We start from the raw sequence: 18,593 nt of genomic DNA on the forward strand, positions 1-18,593 counted from the left end.
CTCAGACACTTAATAATTACCTAGCCGTGTGGCCTTGGGCAAGTCACTTAACCACGTTGCCTTGGGGAAAAAAATAAAAAGAATTAAAAAAAAAGATTCTGGTAGCTGTTAAGTATAGACTCCTAGAATGTTCTCCTTCCTTAATGAATTTATGGCTTTTTCACAGTGTTTTTTATCATTCCAACTCCTTCCTTCATACTGGAAGTCTTCAATACATACATTGATACTTCTTTGTATATCCTAATTTCCAGATTCTTCAATTTACTTGACTTACTCTTCAGTCATAATTTAACCACACATAAAAGATGATTATACTGCTGATTTTGCTATCATGTACAGGTGTTCTGTTTTCATGTTCATGAAATCCAGAATTCTCAAGTCAGTGAGTATTCATTTAATGTCTACTATACTAAGCGCTGGAACTCCTAACCCTAGTTTTTGTTCTTACAATGATGTCTAAACCCTCTACCCTTCAGTTTTTTTTTCTAGATTATTATCCCATACACTCAGCTCCATTGCTCATATTGACTTCTTGGTGAACCAGTTCAAATCTACACCATCCTTTACACTCAGATTCCTTGCCCCTTATTCTACAGATGATCATGCCTGAGAAGCCCAATTTTAGATTACTTCCACCATCCACTGCCTTAATACCTATTTACATGCTGCCCAAGAGCTAGAGAAAAATCACAAAATTATGTTTTGGGTCAACTACAAATTTATGTTACATAATCTCAATTGAATCCTCATTGAAAGAAGGCAATCCTTTTATGCAGCCCCAATTATTAATTCATTATCACACTCATCATGTGTGATAATCCAAACCATTTCATCCTTCAGAAAGAGTTTTATATACCCCAACTCCCATCTTCTCAGCTAAAGACCTTGCCTCATTATTCACCAAAAAAATCAAGATCATTCACTGAGAATTAGTTTCCTGTTCTTCTCTTCTTCCTCATCTCACAACAGCTAGATGTCTTTCCAAAGGAATAAAATGAGATATTTCCTCAAATGCTTTGGGGGCAGAATGAGGATGATACAGTAAAATATTTTTGCTGAGAAATTTAGGCAAATTATGCCTTCATTCTTCACTAGATCAACTACCTTAGTGATCCTCCAAAAAAAAAGGAAATAAGTTTAGTTTGGAATGACCTGTTCTTCCTAAAGCCAATACTGATTCCTTTCCTAGATATTTCCTAGTCATTTTTTTAGGGATTATTTTATAGTTTTCCCACAAATCAGAATCTTTCAAATATCGCTGATAATGACTTGGCAATCTTCTCTGCCAATTCTTTTGGTACTTGAGGATCTAGGTCACCCTTACCAGGTATGGCTCGAAATTTATCAAAAACGATTGGGTGGAGAGCAGAGAAAAGGCAGCAGCTCTCCCAAATCTCCCTACAAATAACTTTAAAAATGACACCTCAAAACATATTCTGGAACAGCAGGACACACAAAAAGATGGGGTGAAATGATTTTCCAACCCAAGATAATTTAGACTGTCAGCAGGAAAGGACTATGGCACCAGGTTGAAAGCTAGCGATGCCCTTGGCAAGCCAGCAGCAGGTACTGGGGGCAACTGAATCGGCAGAGTTGTTTCTGGAGCTCTCATAATAAATTAAAAATTAAGAAAATTAAGAAATAGGTTGGAAAACGAACAAACAAACATAATAACAAAAAAAACTTGACCAAAGAAAGTTACTATGGTGACAGGAAAGATCAAAATATAAACTCAGAAGACAAGATCAAAACTACTACATCCAAGGCTTCAAAAAAAAAATACTGATTTGATCTGAGGTCCAAAAAGAATTCCTGTAAGAGCTCAAAAAAGGATATTAAAAATAAAATAAGAGAAGTAGAGGAAAAAAGGAAAAGAAATTAGAGTGATGAAGAAAATGATTAAAAAAGGATTCACTGGCTTAGTAAAGGAGGCACAAAAGATGCTGAAGAAAATAACACCTTAAAAAAATAGAATAGTAAAAGAAGAACAAAAAATTCATTAAAGAGAACTCCTTAAAAAGCAAGATTGACCAAATGGAAAAAAAAGATGTGCAAAAGTTCACTGAATAAATGAACTCATTTTCATTTAAAAAATAGAATTGGGCAATTGGAAGCTAATTATCAAGAAATAATAAAACAAAAAACCCCCAAGAAAATATAAAAAAAATGAAAAAATTAGAATAAAAATAGAAATATCTCATTGGCAAAAGCACTAATCTGGAAAGTAGATTGAGAAGAGATAATTTAAGAATTAGTGGACTGCCTGAAGAACATGATAAAAAGAAGAGCCTTGACATGATCTTTAAATAAATTATCAAAGAAAACTACCCTAATATTTAGCATTTATAGGATAAGATAGAAATTGAAAGAATCTACTTCATGAAAGAGATCTCCAAATTAAAACTCCCAAAATATTATAGCTAAATTATAGAACTTCTGGGTCAAGGAAAAAATATTGAAAGAAATACAGAAAGAAATAATTCAAATATAATGGAATCATGGTCGAAATAACAGAGGATTTAGCAGTACCTGCATTAAAGGATCAGAGGATTTGGGGTTTGATATTCCAGAAGACAAAGGAACTAGAATCATAACCTGTCCAGCAAAATTGACTGGGGAAAAATGGATTCAGTGCAGTAGAAGATTTTGAAACATTCTTGATGAAAGAAAATTTGAAAATTTGACTTTTAAATATAAGACTCAAGAGGTGTATAAGATGACAGGAAAGAAAAATCATAAGGGACTCAATAAAGCTAAACTTTTTATATTCCTACATGGAATAATGATACTTGCACTTGTAACTTCTAAGAACTTTATCATTGTTAGGGCAGTTAAAAGGAATTAACAGAAGACATGGTTTTGAGTTGAATATGATGGAATTATAACTAAAAAATAAGAAAGAGAAAGGGGTAAGAAAGAGAAATGCACTGGGAAAGGGGAGAATGGAGGAGTAGAATGGGGGGTGGGGTAATAATCTCACAGAAAAGAGTTATTAAAGAGCCTTAATAATAGAGGGGCATATTGGGATAATGGGGAGGAAAGCTTGAACCTCACTCTCAAAGGAATCAGCTCAAAAAGGACATAGATATTTAGCTTGCCCTAAAGAAAAGTAGGAGGGGATGGGGGATAAGAGAAGAGGGGAACTAATAGAAGGGAGAGTTGATTTGGGGAGGTAGTAGTCAGAAATAAAACATTTTTGAGAATGGACAAAGTAAAAAAAAGAGAGAATAGGATAAATGGGGGAAAAGGATGAAGGGAAATAAACAGCAATCATAACTATGAAAAAATATCATGGAAAATTTCTCTGAAAAATGCCTCATTTCTCAAATATATAAAAAATTGAATCAAATTTATAAAAAAATAAGAGTTATTCCCCATTTGATAACTGATCGAAGGATAAGAATGAGAGAAATGGAGAAATCAAATCTATCTAATTATATGAAAAAATTGCTAGAAATCACTATTGATTAGAGAAATGCAAATTAAAACCCTGAGGTATCACCCCACATACCTAATATTATAGAGAAGGAAAATGACAAATGTTGGAGGGGATTAGGAAAATTGAGACACGAATACACTATGGTGGACTTGTGAACTGATCCAACCATCCTGGAGAACAATTTGCATCTATGCCCAAAGAGCTGTACCCTTTGACTCAGCAATATCATTACTAGTTCTGAATTTCAGTGGGATAAAAAAAAAAGAAAAAGAAAAAGGACCTATATGTACAAAAATATTTAGAGCAGCTTCTTTTTTGCGGTGGCAAAGAATTGGAAATTAAGGGCATACTCATCATCTGAAGAATAACTTAACAAATTGTGGTATATAGGTGTGATGGAATACTATAAAAAATGATGAGCAGGTTACTTTCAGGAAAATCTGGAAAGATTTACCTGAATTGATGCAAAGTGAAATAAGCAGAACCAGGAGAACCTTGTACACAGTATCGCAATATTATACAATGATCAACTGTGGATGACTTAAATATTCTCAGCAATAAATTCTGAAGGACTTATGATGAAAAATGCTATCCACCTCCAGAAAAAAGAACTGATGAAATCTAAAGGCAATCCAAATATACTTTTAAAAAATTTTTTAAATTTATTTAAGGCAATGGGATTAAGTGATTTGCCTAAGGTTACACAGCTAGTCACACAATTATTAAGCCTCTGAGGTCGAATTTGAACTTAGGTCTTCCTGCTTCCAGGGTTGGTGTTCTATCCACTGCACCACCCAGCTGTCCCCAAGAATACTTTTAAAACTTAATTAATTTTTCTTTCTGGAAGGGAATTGTATTTTCTTTCACAGCATCACTAACATGGAAATAGGTTTTGCATGACTGAACATGTATAACTATATTAACTTACTTGCCTTTTCAAAAAAAGGGAGGAGAGGGAGGGAGGGAGAAATTTGGGACTCAAAATTTTTTAAATGGTAAAAGTTGTTTTATTTGTAATTGGGGAAAAATAAAATATTAAATTTAAAAAAATGACTTGGTGCTCTCTCATTAGCTACATTGTGTTAACCATTTTGATTGTGTCATTTACAGTACAAACAGAGAAAACAAAAACAACATAAGAATCAAACCACTCTTTTCTCTTTGTTATCTCCATTCCATCAACCCCTAGCAAGGCTCTATGCTTTCTATTACTCTCCTTTTCTCCCTGATATAGATTTAAGGGAAAAAAATACTTTTGTTGTTATCCTTGCTTTTCCTTGACAGCTTAGTCTCATCTTATTTTAAAATAGTGTCCCCTGGCACTATTTTAACAGGTTTGTGTGTCATATACTCTTCTCTTCATAATCTATCACCTACCCTTGCTTCTATCTTTTGAAAACCTTCCAGGGCTGACTTCCTTGATAGATAGGATCCTACCTACTTTCCCAAAATCTAGTAAGCATGTCTGACTTTTCTCTCATTCCCTATCACTCTCTTATAAGGCGATCACTTCCTCCAAGTTCCCCTCATTTACATTCCACCAACCGGTTCTCTTTTTTAAGTGTCAGTCAGATCTAGAATATAATTTTCTTTTGATAGTTCTTTCACCTTTTAAATGATGAAATTATCAATAATAAGGCAAGTCACTAAGTTGCTAGTTGCTTTGCTTTTGGCAAAGAAAGAGAGCTCTAGCAGATGTCTGGAGAATTGAAGTCTCCTACCACTACTTCATCTTGCCTCTAGACTTGTAATCTATTTCCTAACTCACCTGTTTCCACCTTTTTTTTTTAAATCCAGGTGGCCTGTAATATATTCCAATGGAAAAAAAAACACTTCTGTTTCTTCTCCTTTTATCTTTAACTAAATTCTTTTCACCATATAGCCCCAGTTTCTGCTTTCTGGATTCATGCGCATATATGCAATTTTCTGACCCCACTTTTCACCTATCTTAGGGAAACCCATACAGAATATAGTCTAGTCATGGTTTTTGTCCCATCAATGCCATATTAACTATGAAATCAAATTACCTTTTTGCATTAGGACCTCTGGCTTTTCTTCCTTATTCTTCAAATTTATATTCGTGTCTTGACTTTTGAGAAGGGATTTTTCTCAAATCTCATTTCTTGGGTTGAACTTTACATGTTCCAAGACAAATTCTGTTATTTTTCCAGTATCCTCCTCCTCCTCCTCCTCCTTCTTCTTCTTTCTTCTGATATGGCAGTAGGGAGTCTACAGTGGAGAAATGAAAATTACTGGATTTAGCCTTCTGTGTAGCAAATGTGGGATATGTCTTTGAGTTCTTGAACTCTCTACCATCCCCCCCCCATTGCATAGTGTTGGTCCTAAAAGTTTCCTGTTTTATATATTGAATTTAAGAGTATGGCTTATTCATATAATTTATTTCTAATTACTAATTGAATTTACTTGTAAATGTCCTTAGTTTTTATTGTAAATGAAACTAATTGAACTTTTAAGGAATCTGTTGTCTCTTCATTTTTGTTTGTTTATGAGAAGCAGGCAAAAACTTGAAAGTATATGAAACCATCAATGTTACAATAAAACAAAGAAAGTTAGTCTGATTTATGATCACAGCACTCAGTTCATTGTCAAGCTATACAGAAAGCATTCATTTTTCTGAAAAGGAACTAAGGAACAAAAGTAAAGGAAAATAAAAATTTGCCAAATTAGACTTTAACCTCACGAAACATCACCTAAAAATCACATTTAACTTCGGTTTCCTTTTTTTAAAATTATTTATAATGATAGCACCTACCTCACAGTGTTGTTGTGAGGTCCAAAAGAGATAGCTTTATGAAAAGTACCTTTCAAATCTTAGAGTAATACCTAAATGCTAGCTATGTTATTATTGCTGTGGATGTTGTTATTTAATGATATCTTTGAATTTAGGACTTGAAGGGACCTTAGTGATACAACTTCCTCATTTTACAGATGACTGAAAGTGAGGGCGCATAATCACTTGCCCCAGGATGCAGAGATAATAAGTTGCAGAGCCAAGAGGCTGAACTGATGATAAAAAGGAAGAATCACAAGAAGTAGAAACCTTTTAGAATCTTGTAAAGTAATAGTTAGAAACCAGATATGACTTCTTTCATGTTCTCTCAAAAACAGAAATTTTGAAGTGGTACAAGAAAAATTGATTCAGAAGCTATGTTGAACAAAATTCTTGTCACTAGGCTAGAGGAGAGATAGGTTTGACACCCTTAACCAAATATCAGGCAATAATCTTTACACTTCACAATTAGAAAGTCACTTCTTTTGTAATTTACAGTGGATGTGCTTTATCATGACATATTTTCCTGCCTTTGAATTCATGAAAATTGCCTAGCAAATTCTGCTTCTTAATAAAGCCTTTAATTTTACTTACTTTGGTACTTGTGACTGGAAATACAATTGGATTCTCAAAAGCAGTACTTTAATATATAATATTTGGTTAGGAATATCTGGAAAAAAAATTGATTTGTATTTCTGAGACTCATGGAAGAGAGAGAGGTGATTATCTAATCAAACTACTCGTTTTGCAGATGAGGAAAAGGAAGTTCAGAAAAATGACTTCCCAGTACCTCATAGTAGCAATTACTATCATTTTATTTAAATAACCCCCTACTATATTGCTTTTTTAGAAATCATTCATCATATCTTAATTTTTCCAATATAAACAAAAGAAGTCCTTGAGAAAATAGTTGTTTGCTATTATTTTCTTTTTTTCTTTTTTTTACTTTTTGTGGGGCACTCTTCTTTGTCCTAACTCCCTTATTATCTTACAAGTTTCTTGACAGCTTAGGCATTGTCTTGTACCTTGTAAGACTATAGAACTTAATATAGCTTAGTTGTCATTCAGTCATTTCACTCTGTGACTGAGGTTTTCTTGTCAAAAAAACTGGACTGGTTTGCCACTTCCTTCTCTACTTCATTTTACAGATGAGGAACCTGAAACAAATAGAGTTAAATGACTTGCCCAAGGTCACACAGTTATTAGGGCATACAGATCAGATTAGGATTAAGGTCTTCCTAACTTCAGACCTGGGACTTTTTGTACATTGTGCCACTTCCCTGTCCCCAGCAACCACACTATATATAATAGACACTTAGAAATCATTTTTTACACACACACACACACACACACACACACACACACATTCAAAACCACTCAATTCTTTGAGAGCATACATCTTTTTTCTTCTTTTTGAGTTTCTTTGTTCATATTGGGGTGCTTATAGTCAGACATAGGTCTTATTTTTTGTTATTTTTTTATATATCATTTTACATATCTAGGATCCAGGTGATAGGGATGAAGTAAAGGTGACGGTCTGAGAGTGAAGGCATGGATATGGGGTGTGTTATGAAATGGAACAGAATCTTTATCAATGACAAAAATAATAAACATGTTTTCTTTTTTAAAAATTTTGTTTTGGGGGGGGTCAATGGGGTTATATGACTTGCCCAAGGTCACACAGCTAGAAAATATCAAATGTTGGAGTTTAGATTTGAACTCAGGTCCTTCTGATTCTAGACCAGGTGCTCTGTCCAGTATGCTACCAAGCTGCCCCTAATAAAATACTTTAAATTCCTACTGTATATACACACAGAACTGTGCATCATTGGGGACATGAAAAAGGCAAATGACAGTCCCTGTTCTCAAGGAGCTTACAATCTAATAGGGTTGGGGGAACAACAGTAATAATTCTATAATAAATTATAGAAAATGATTTTTAGGTGGGACTTACAGGAAGCCAGGGAAGGTAGTAGGTGGGGATGAGGGACAGCCAGAGAAAATGTCCAAAGCTGAAGCCTTGAAATAGAATGTCTTGCTTATAGAACTGTTACTAGCTCAAGGAATATATGGCAATGAGTAAGGGATAAGATGACTGGAAAGACAGAGGAGAATTAAAGTTTTGAATGCTAGGATTTTATCTGATCCTGGAGGTAATAGAGAACCACTGGTGTTTGTGGACTTTAGAGGGTCCTGTGGTCAGGCTAGCACTTTAGGAAAATCACTCTGGTGACTGAATGATATATTAATAGACTTGAGGTAGACAGACCCACCAGCAGGCCATTGCAATAGTCCAGGTGGAAGGTGATGGGAACCTATATCAGAATGGTGGCCGTATCAGAGGAGAGAAGGGGGACATATCTTGAATATATTATTGAAGTGATTTTGCAAAGATGAAGGAGACTTTGGTAAAAAATTGGATGTGGATGCTGAGAGGTAGTGAGGATTCAAGGACGTTTCCTAAGTAGTGTGCCTGAGAGATTGGGAGGACAGTTTTGCTCTCTATAGTAAGACTGGAGAAGGATTTAGGGGGAAAGATAATAGATTCAATTTTGAACATGTTAAGGTTAAAATATCAATGGAATATCCAGTTCAGTGTATCTGAAAGACAGAGATAAGTGAGAGATAGGGCAGGATAAATAGATTTAAGATTCTTTGGTATAAATATGGTAATTAAATTAATGGAAGCTGATGAAAACCGGATCCAGAAGAATCCAGGTAAGAAGAGAAACCAGAATAGAGTGGTGTCCTGAAAACTAGAGAGAAATCATCAAGGAGAAAGTGATCAAATTATCAATAGTGACAAAGGCTGCAGAGAGGTTGAGAAGGAAGATTGAGAAAAGACGTCTGGATTTGGCGGCTTAGAGATCATTGCTAACTTTGGAGAGAGCAATTTTGTTGGGATGATGAGGGATTTAAAGGTGAGTGAGAAGAAAGAAAGTAGAGGAACTTATTGTAGTTGGCTTTTTCAAGGTTAACCATAAAAGGCAGAAGAGATAAGAGGCCAATAGCTAGTGGGGATGAAAAGACCAAGTGAGAATTTTTCAGAATTGGAGATATGGGCATATTTGTATTCAGGAGGGAAGGAACTTGTAGATGGGGAGAAACTGAAGATGAGTAATCAAGTGGGGATGATAGAGGGGCCAGTCTTTTGAAGGAGACTGGATGGAATGGGATTGATTAGGCAGGTAAAGCCATTAGCTTTGGTAATAACTAAAGCCGCCTCATTATATGAGATCAGGATGAAGGAAGAGAGTGAGTTGTGTGAGATGAGGAAAAGGAGGGAAAAAGAGAGCTCACAGCTATTGGCCTCAATTTTTTTTCTATAAAATGTGAGTCAAGATTCTCAGTTGAAAGGGTGGGAGAACTAGGTGCCATAGGAGGTTTGAGGAGGGATTAAAAGGTTTGGACACATAGGATAGTTAAGGATTACAAAGGAAGTTACTGATCAGCTTTGAGTGAACTGTTTTAGCAAAGGAGTGGTGATAGAGGCCAGATTACAAGGGGTCAGTGATAAGAAAGCAACATTAAAAGTAGACTAATTTTTCAAGTAGCTTGTTGGCAAAAGGGAGAAGAGTTGAGAAAGAACTTTAAAAACTTTTTTAAAGAGAAACCTGAGCAAATTTGTAGTCATATGGAGAAAAAATATTGGCAGGACAGAAATTGAAAATGCATGGGGGGGGGGTGTGATTGAGCATCCCTGATTGAAAGTGTACTTTACTTCTTCAAATAGTCGTAGTGCACTTTGTCAGAAACTTTTCTTAAATGCCCCACCCCTCCCTATCTTATATTTAGGATCATTGGGTTATGCATAAAGAATTGGAAGAGACTTCAGAGGTCATCCTAAGCCAGTCCCTTCATTTTACAGGTAAGAAAATTGAGGTCTAGGGAGGTAAAGTGATTTGCAAAGGTCATACAGGTAGTTTGAATATGACTTTAGATTGACTTCAGAAGGAGGTTCCCCTGTCCCTTTTCCTTCCCTCTTCCCAAAACTCCAATCCCTACACTTCACCTTGGTACATTCCCTTCCTTTCCCTCTATCTCATCATTTGGGGCAGGAGTTATTTAGTTTTTGTCTACATACCCAGCACCAAGGGCCATTAGTGTCTTGTTGGACAGGAGCCTTTTGATAGTTATAGAATTTAATTGAAAACATTTTTATAAGTTTTATTCAAAAAAATTTTATTCAGAGAACAATTTCATGAAGAAGCAATCTAAGTAGAGATTCTTTTCATGGATACATTATATAGTAAGGGAGAAATGGTAAAAATGAGATTTGAAAACAATTTTCTTTTTAAAAATATTTTATTAGTTTTCCAATTATATACAATAGTAGTTTCTATCATTTTTGTAAGGTTTTGAATTTTACAATTCCTCCCCTTCCCTCCCCACAGAAGGCAGTCTGATAATATTAACATTGTTTCCATGCCATAAATTGATCAAAATTGAATGTATTGAGAGAGAAATCATATCCTTGAGGAGAAAATAAAACTTTAGAAAAAGCAAAACTTTAAAAAAAAATTGAAGGTAGTAGACTTTGGTCTTTGCTTAAACTCCATAGTTCTTTCTGTGGATACAGGTGGTATTCCCCATTGCAGGTAATCTAAAATTGTCCCTGATTGTTGCACTGATGGAATGAGCAAGTACATTAAGATTGATCATCACCCCTATGTTGCTGTTATGGTGTATAATGTTCTTCTAGTTCTGCTCATCTCGCTCAGCATCAGTTTATGCAAGTCTTTCTAGGGCTTCTCTGAAATCCCATCTTTCTTGGTTTCTAATAGAACAATAGTGTTCCATAACATACATATATCACAGTTTGTTCAGCCATTCCCCAATTGAAGGACATTCACTTAATTTCCAAATCTTTGCCACCACAGACAGGGCTGCTATGAATATTTTTGGACAAGTGATGTTTTTACCCTTTTTTTCATGATCTCTTTAGGGTATAGACCCAGTAGTGGTATTGCTGAATCAAAGGGTATGCATATTTTTGTTGCCCTTTGGGCATAATTCCAAATTGCTCTCCAGAAAAGTTGGATGAGTTCACAGTTCCACCAACAATGTATTAGTGTCCCTGATTTCCCACATCCCTTCCAACATTGATTATTGTCCTTTCTGGTCATATTGGCCAGTCTGAGAGGTGGTACCACAGAGATACTTTAATTAGCATTTTTCTATTAAGTAATGATTTGGAACAGTTTTTCATATGACTATGGATGGCCTTGATCTCCTCATCTGTAAATTGCCTCTGCATATCCTTTGATCATTTGTCAATTGGGGAATGGCTTTTTTTTTATAAATTTGACCCAGTTTTCTGTATATTTTAGAAATGAGTCCTTTGTCAGAAATACTAATCATAAAAATTGTTTCCCAGTTTACTACATTTCTTTTGATCTTGGTTATAGTGGTTTTGTTTGTACAAAAACCTTTTAATTTAATGTAATCAAAGTTATCTAATTTGGTTTTTTTTGGGGGGGGGGTAGATTTTGCAAGGCAATGGGGTTAAGTGGCTTGCCCAAGGCCACACGGCTAGGTAATTATTAAAGTGTCTGAGGTGGGATTTGAACTTAGGTACTCCTGACTCCAAGGCCAGTGCTCCATCCACTGCGCACCTAGCCACCCCATCTAATTTTGTTTTTGATGATGTTCTCCATCTCTTCTTTGGTCATAAACTGCTTCCCTTTCCATAGATCTGACAGGCAAATTATTCCTTGATCTCCTAATTTGCTTACAATATTGTCTTTTATGTCTCAAACCATCCATTTTGATCTTATCTTGGTATAGGGTGGGAGATGTTGATCTAATCCAAGTTTCTGCCATACTTAATTTCCATTTTTCCCCAATTGTTTTTATCAAAGAGAGAGTTTTTGTCCCCAAAACTGGACTCTTTGGGTTTATCAAAAAGCACATTACTATAATCATTTCCTGCTATCTCTTTTGCCCTGATCCACCACTCTATTTTTAGTCAAGACCAGACAGTTTTGATGACTGATGTTTTGTGATATAATTTTAGATCTGGTAAGACTAAGCCACCTTCTTTTGCACTTTTTGTTATCAAATCCCTGGATAGTCTTGTCTTTTAAAAACAATTTTCATCAAAGGTGAATGATAATTTTATGCTTAGATTTTATGCTTAACTATGTATAATAAGAAATAAACTACATGTATAGTGGGGGCAGAGCTAAGATGGCGCCATGGGAACAGCCTTTCCTAGGAGCTCTCTCCATAATATTTCAAAAACCTTAAAATTATGACTCTAACTAAATTTTAGAGACAGAACCCACAGAAAGATCCAGTGAGGCAGTTCTCCATCCCAAGGTAACCTGGAAGACTGCAGTCTGTTCCACAGGGTTAGAGGGGGCAGCAGCACAGCTAGGATCACTGAGCTGGAGCAAAGGAGCTCCACCTGGGAACAGGGTATGGTGGGGCGCCTGGGTCCCTTGGAGCACTAGCTCCTAGCAGCAGAAGTTGTTTCCTGACCTGCCAACCCAGGGAACGCCAAGCACAACTTGGAAGATCAGCAGGGAAACCTGTGCCAGAGCGAGCACAAAGCCCAGGTCAGTGTGGCCCTCCTCAGCGCAGTCCAGATCCCAGGAAACAGAAGCAGACCACAGAGCCGTCCAGCAGGGAGCCCCCTGGTAGTTGTTTCCTGAGCGCTCAGCACACAGAAGGTAAGGGTTGGGGGGAGACTGTCGAGGTCTCTCCTCTGTCCCTGGGTCAGGGCTCTGGGGCTTTGTCCATATTCAGACCCTGGTCACCCACACTGTCATAGAGCAGTGACCCTCCTCACAGTCAGGGCAGAGGGATGTGCTTGTGGTCATCCACAGACCAGAACACAGGCAGGAGAGCAGTCAGAGCCTCCCATAAGAACTTGAAAGAACTGAGGTCCTTCTGGGGTGTCCCAATAATATTCAAAAACTCAGGAAGCACCCCAAAACTAGGGCACATACTGGGGAAATGAGTAAACAGAAAAAAGGACCTGACCATAGACAATTACTTTGGTCCCATGGAGGATCAGAACACACACTCAGAAGATGACAAAGTCCGAGTAAACTAGTATAGTAAAAAGAAAAGTAGAATGAGACGTTCATCCATTTAATAGTCAGTCATTAAGTTTTTACTATATGCCAAACTCCTTAGAGGTAGGAAACCAGGGTTTCCAACTCCATCTGGGTTTCTTTGCTGTTTTATAATTTAATTTGTTTTTTGGGTACATTTTAAGTTCCAAACTATCTCCTTTCCTCTTTCCCTACCTTGCATTTGAGAAGGTCATCATTTCATACACAGATGTATATCTGTGTATATGTAAATCAGACTTCTCTTTATCAGTTCTTTCTCTGGAGGTGGAGAGTATCTTCCTTCATAAGTCCTTTGTAGTTGATTTAAATATTTATAATACTCAATAGTTTATTTTTCATAATTTTTTCAAATAATATGGCTATTACTATATACAATATTCTTTTAATTCTACTTGTTTCATTCTTCATTATTTCATTCAAATCTTTCTTGTTTTTTCTAATAACAAACTGCTCATCATATTTTATAGCACAATAATATCCCATCATAATCATATACCATAACTTGCTTACCCATTCTCCACTTGATGTTCATCCCATCAATTTCCAGTTCTTTACCCCAGAAAGAGAACTGCTACAAATATTTTTAAGAAATATAGATTCTTAGGGGAAGCTAGGTGGCGGCGTAGTGGACAAAGCACCAGCCTTGGAGTCAGGAGTACCTGGGTTCAAATCTGGTCTCAGACACTTAATAATTACCTAACTGTGTGGCTTTGGGCAAGCCACTTAATCCCATTTGCCTTGCAAAAAAAAAACCTAAAAAAATTAAATATAGATTCTTTTCCCTTTTCCCTGATCACTTGGGAAACAAACCAATCAGTGGTATTCCTGGGTTAAAGGGTATAAGACAGTTTTATAACTCTTAGGGCATAATTTCAGGTTGCCCTCTAAAATGATTGAATCAATTACAGTTCCATCAACAGTATTAGTATCCTAATTTTTCCACATCCTTTCCAACATTTATTATTTAGCCCTTTTATCATTTTAGCCAATTTGTTATAGGATATGAGATTACCACTGGGTTTCCATTTGGATTCCAATCCCAGTTTTGCAAAACAATGTGACTCTGGCCCAATTACTATTTTCCTGGGCTTCAGTTTCCTAATCTGTAAAGTGAGAAAGATTAGGGGAAATGATTTTTGAAGTCCCTTCTAGCTTTAAGATGCTGATTCCAAGGTAATATAGGAACATTTTTATTACTTCTACTAAGGTCTAACTAGATGAGGAAAAGGATTTGTTTAAAACAACAACAAAAAAATAGCAGGAGTAAAGCTTTTAAAAATTTAATTATAAAACCTTGCATTTTCCCATTTTCATATGTTACATAGTTATTTTACCTTTGGGGGGTTTTCTTGGCAAAAATATGAGTGGTTTGACATTTCTTTCTCCAGCTCTTGAGGAAACTAAGGCAAAAAGGGTGAAGTGACTTGTTCAGGGTCAGTGTTAAATCCAAGATGAGTTTTCTTGTCTTCAGGCCTGGTACTTTTTCTACTGTACCATCTAACTACCCCATTTTAACTTAAGGACTTTGAAATGAGCCAAGAAAAAAATTTCTCTTTGTGGCTAGCTCTAGTGTCAGCAGCTTTTTAGTTCAGGTTCATTGTTACAATGAAATGAGGCATTTACAAGCTGTTGATAGTTAACAATTCTAATATTGTAAGAATATACTACAAAGGTAGAGTGACACTTAGCCTCTCCATCATGATTTCCTTTGTCTCCATATGGAAACATGTTGGGTCATTAGAGCAAGAAATAGTGAAGGACATGGTGACTGACTTGCATGGTCTTCAGAAATCTACCAAGTTCTGATACTTTCCATGTGTCTTTGAGTGACCAGTAGGCTGTTCAGGAAAGCTTGGGTCAATTAGGTCTTAGAGTTAGCGAAAGTGGATAGCTGACAAAAGGAGGGGGTTGGCCTAGGCCTTCAGATAATTTTTGGGTGATGGAATAGGAATTGGATCATGGAAATGCAGGTTAAATATTAGTCATCACTTGGTGGTAAGGTCCTAAGAATTTTCTGTTTATAATACTTTTATTGCATAGTATTAAAGGGAAAGAAGGAAAAGGAGAAAGTTATAACCCCTTCCTTGGAAGTTATCATAATGAAAGGAGAAAAAGTATGAATAAAATATGGAGAACAAAAGCTAGAGATCCCAAGTTTTTTCTCCCTCTTTCAGGAGGATCAAGTGTCAAGTCTCAACAGTCTTGTCCATGTGGTAGGTGAGTTCAACTCTTTATAGTTTATGGTGGATATCTCAATGCAATGTGGTAAAGATGAATGAATGCCAACACCAGGAATATCAGAATCACAACACAGATGATGACATCTCTGGTACTTCTTCTCATGTGAGGTGCTGATGAACAGTAAGGACAGGTTGAGGAACACAGGACTACAACTCAGAAACTTCTAGCCCAGTCAATAATTCTTCATTATGGATCAGGGTCATCTAGTTTAAAGTGGTTAAGGTCATAAGTCTCTTACATGTATCCTGTCCCAGATCTCCCTTTCCATGCATTGCTTCTCACTCAGTATTCTCTGGGTCACCTATCAAACTCTTCCATTCCTTCTCTCCCTGCCCCCCCCCATCAAGGGAAAGAAACAAAATCTTTGCCACTTTAGAAATCTCTGAGGGGTTGGGGGGCGGGGGTTCCTTCTTCCATAAAGAGTTAAAGATTTCTCTCATTCTGTGATTCAAAATTTCTTCCAAGTTAGTTAAGGGATCTCCTCTCTTCTAAGTAAAAACATACTCACCACAGTTAAAGCAATGATTTCATCTTCCATAGGCAATCAGGAAGGAAGGCTTCTCCCAAAAATACCACCTTAGGCTCCTACATCCTTGCTGGAAAAAGTGGTCAAACCACCCCAAAGGAAAAGAAGCTTTCCAATTGAGGGATAACTGAGCTATAGCTCTAGGGTATATGGAATCTTCTGAAAGACTAAGGAATTTGAAGCCAAAGCAGCTTTGTACTGGAGAAGGACTAAAAAAGCATTCTAGAGGATCAACAGGAATTATGTTCAAAACCAGTTCATTCTTATCAGGTAAGTCTTCCTAGAGACTAGAATACAGAAACTACTGGACCAGACAGCCTTTCCGATTCCTAGGGTATCACTGATTTGTCAAATAAATAGCTTCTGGGAAACTGGGCACCTGACCTAGGCAGATGCATAATGGGACAATTATTTATATTCAAGGACAAAGCTCATGCCCTGAGATGAGAGAATGCTATTTTGCCAGATGGGTATAGTTTGAGGACCATTTGGCTTAGGTAGGTATTCAGACTGGCATAAGGAGCCCAGTTGGGCAGGAATAGCTGCCCATGTCCTTAGTTATGGAGGTCACGTGGCCCTTTGCCCAGCACTCCAATGATGTGTGGTGATGTCTGGCATCACCACCTCAATGTCCAAATTGGCAATGGACTCGCTCCCCAACTTCTGTTGTTCTTGTAAAGTCTCTAGCCTAGTTGTTAGCTAATAAACATTTATCAAGTGACTAATAAGTAATAGGGATTTTTAATAAATGCTGGATATTACAAATATTAAAAAAGCTAATTCCTACCCTCAGGGAACTAATAATTCAATGGGAGAAGATAATACCCAAAAGGAAGTTGAAAAGCAGTGAGGAGAGGGAGGAAAAGTACTGTGCGTGAAGACCATAATGGAATCCAGTCCAAAAGGTATGTGAACCGTTGGGAAAAGAAAAGTTGACTGTTCTGGAAGCCCTCTTTATTTTTTTTTCAAGGTTTTTGCAAGGCAAATGAGGCTAAATGGGCTTGCCCAAGGCCACACAGCTAGGTAATTAGTGTCTCAGGCTGGATTTGAACCCAGGTACTCCTGATTCCAGGGTGGTGCTCTATCCACTGTACCACCTAACCACCCCTTGGAAACCCTCTTTAAATAGAGACTTTGGGAAAAATTCTCTGCTCTCACTTTCAGAGAGGTAGAGGATACTGAGGAAACTGATGAATAGCAAGTATCAAGACTGATACAATGATTGTTTAGCATGGGTTGTGTCTGTTAGGTGTTGACTTGCCCAATAAACAAGTGTAGGTATTGGAAGGCAGAAAAATTCTTCTTTTGATTTTGACTTAAAAAGGAAGAATCTGATTTTACCTGATTTGATTGTCCAGTACCATGCCATCTTAAACCACTTAGCCAAACCCATGACCCTCACCCAGAAATTAATGTGGTTGAAAATCTTTGACCCAGTCCTCAATGATTTCTCAAATCCTGGCTATACAGCCTGAAACTCAGCCCACTGGAAGGCCTTTTCATGCTCTAAAGTATCTCCCGTTAGTACTTTAGTGATTGTTGTAGTCCAGTTGCATATGCTTCTCTTGTAGCAAATGAACCTTAGGCTTCAACTAGGTAACATCCATCAGGAGCCATGTCCTTAAAAGTCAGGTCCCATATGAAAGGATCTGGATTCCAGATTGAAATGGAGGGATACCTTAGTCTCTGATAGATGCACCATTTGCTTATGAAGAATACTATGATTGGAAAGACACAGGTAAGATTGATTTTGAATGTGCCATTTCCATTTATCAATAGAAACCTTCTGTGCTCAACCCATCTTGTTAAAGGGATCAGTTTGCATAACCCAACCCATAATAGTCAACTCTGGTCAAAAGGTGATTGAATAAACCTGTGTCATTTGTTCAGTAGCATCTAGAGCCTGGTACCAGGCAAACAACTGCTTTTAAATGGTGGTTTATTGATTGGCTGCTCTGCAGAACTTGGAGCTCTGGAAGGATAATTTTCAATTAATCTGAATTTCAATTAATACCTCTTGGTGCCTGCCAAAGATCTACTTAGCCTGGGCTTTATGAAAAGAGACCTCTATAAATATGGCCTCATAGGGTCCCAAGGACCCTAGGGAAGAGGCTGCTGACCAGCCTGCTTTATATTTTCCAGGGCTGTAGCTTGGGTCCTATTTGAAAGGAGATTTGTGACATAGGAAATGAGGGCCATTTGGAGACCCAGGTAGGAAATGTGAGTTCTCCAAACCTGAGTAGTACAGTAAGTGTGCTTCCTTCTTAGATGGTAGGGGAGCAAGTATCTTATTCTGGACTGGGTCTGGTAGTCTCCAGGGTTTTTTCAACTACTATATTATTCAAACTTGATTGAATAGGCTGTGCCCTAGATTTTCTTAAGATCTGTTTCCTACCCCTTGTCCCTCACATAGGCCACCATCTGATCTAGGGCCTCTGTCATCATGACCTCATTTGACCTGGTCAAAAACATGTCATCATTGAGGTGATATATGTGCTCGGGAAGGAAGTCCTC

At 37.0% G+C, this 18,593-nt stretch overlaps 1 long non-coding RNA gene across 3 annotated transcripts in view; it reads left to right on the forward strand.

Annotated features, from left to right (window-relative positions):
• LOC141518013 (uncharacterized) overlaps positions 1-18,593 on the forward strand; it is a 53,142-nt gene that overhangs the window by 6,666 nt on the left and 27,883 nt on the right. The window contains exons 3-5 of one of the 3 annotated variants that reach the window (XR_012477053.1): positions 10,026-10,098; positions 16,094-16,349; positions 16,873-16,984. This is a non-coding gene — a long non-coding RNA (uncharacterized LOC141518013). Of the gene's footprint in view, positions 1-10,025; positions 10,099-15,486; positions 15,530-16,093; positions 16,350-16,872; positions 16,985-18,593 lie in introns of all 3 variants that reach the window. The other 2 variants (XR_012477054.1, XR_012477055.1) reach the window with 2 other exon arrangements.

The sequence above is a fragment of the Macrotis lagotis genome, chromosome 3 (genome assembly GCF_037893015.1).
Source record: "Macrotis lagotis isolate mMagLag1 chromosome 3, bilby.v1.9.chrom.fasta, whole genome shotgun sequence".
Taxonomy (NCBI): domain Eukaryota; kingdom Metazoa; phylum Chordata; class Mammalia; order Peramelemorphia; family Peramelidae; genus Macrotis; species Macrotis lagotis.